At 31.7% G+C, this 1,496-nt stretch overlaps 1 non-coding gene across 1 annotated transcript; it reads right to left on the bottom strand.

The window, feature by feature from the left end:
• Positions 1-506: 506 nt before the first annotated feature.
• On the bottom strand, positions 507-1,496 carry LOC107850968. The gene is made up of 2 exons (XR_007048303.1): positions 1,365-1,496; positions 507-932 (listed from the first exon to the last, which is right to left on the bottom strand). It is a non-coding gene; the product is annotated as an uncharacterized LOC107850968 (transcript).

Here is a 1,496-nt window from a genome sequence, read left to right on the forward strand (position 1 = left end):
ATGGAGGAGTGGAGTAGTGTGGATTTTGGATTTATATATAGACTAGATCACCCGTGTCTGTGCTAGGCACGAACATTTTCCGAACATTATTGTACTAATGAGATTTAACATTGTGAAAAGTAATTTTATGGTGTAGTTTTATTATCAAATAAAATCAAATATTAACATAATATGCTTTATATTTTGTACATTTTTAATTTATGGAACCTAATTATACAATTATTATTGAGCTCGTTATGCTACAATTGCATGAAATCTGAACTTTAGAAGCCACAATTGACAAAGCTATTTCAGCTTGGTCTCCATTGAAAAACTGGCATTAAAAAATCAAAAACAAGTTAGAGTTATGCATGTGTTGAAGATACAAATACAGAAATGTATGCACAAAAGAATGCAACAACAACCTCAAAAACATTGAAGTATAGGCAAACGTACCTAGAAAAAGTGAATATCTATTGGCATAAAAGCATCTTTTGGGCCAATAAAGTGTCCCTCGAGTCTAATAATAAGTGAGTGAAAATATCAAATATAATGTTAACAATATTAGGTAACAAGTCAAACAATTGAAAGGGTGTAAAAGTCAATAATGGGATAGTTTAGTGTCCTTACTGTCATGCCCAACTGTGATGAGCGCTTCTGGAATTGTCTGATCACTTTGTCTTATTTTGAAGGAGTCATTTGCTGAGATGTAACCATAGAGAGTAAACCAATTAAAGGATCTACACCTAAATATCTATGGTTCTAACCTTTGTAGCATGAACCTAAATGCTAGCACAACACAAACAAATCTTTTAAATTTTAGAAGTTATGCTGATTTGAAAGAAAAAAAGGAAAAGAAAGTTCAAAAACATAATCAGTGCCTTGTTCATGGCAATCATTGCTTTAGTTGCGCCTTTCATTCTAGTAGACATAAAAGTGCTAGCATATAGTGCCTACAAAAGAGAAGGAAGCCATGTAAGGATTCACTAACATTTCAATTGAATGTTATTATTTAAATTTGAATAAATCTCTATCGGCCTTATCCTAGATATTCATATTAACAAGATTCAATGCAAAATCTATATAGGAGCCAACATTAAAGTCCTGTCAGTTGATGCTTCCTCATAAATCAAATCAGTACTACAGAAAGAACATTTTGTAGAAATCAAACCAATTAAATAATTTTCCATTAATGTCCTAACACATTCACATAACATGAAGTTTAGCTTTCACAAATGACAACCAAAATCAGCTTTCACAAGTGATAACCAAAATCAGGTAAACACAAGATCTTCATGCTTTAAACAATGAACTAACATATGCCAAGAACTTTATCACATTGCCATGCAAATAGAAAATATTTTCAAATTAATTTCAAAAAATACCTAATTCCTTTCTCATCTCATTTTTCAACCCTTCAATTTGACCTTTAGGCAAATTCACATTCACTATCTTTCCACCTTCTTTTCTATTCAAACCTTTAGGCCCTGGCAATACCAAAACAACACCTTCATCAC

The sequence above is a fragment of the Capsicum annuum genome, chromosome 12 (genome assembly GCF_002878395.1).
Source record: "Capsicum annuum cultivar UCD-10X-F1 chromosome 12, UCD10Xv1.1, whole genome shotgun sequence".
Classification (NCBI taxonomy): Eukaryota; Viridiplantae; Streptophyta; class Magnoliopsida; order Solanales; family Solanaceae; genus Capsicum; species Capsicum annuum.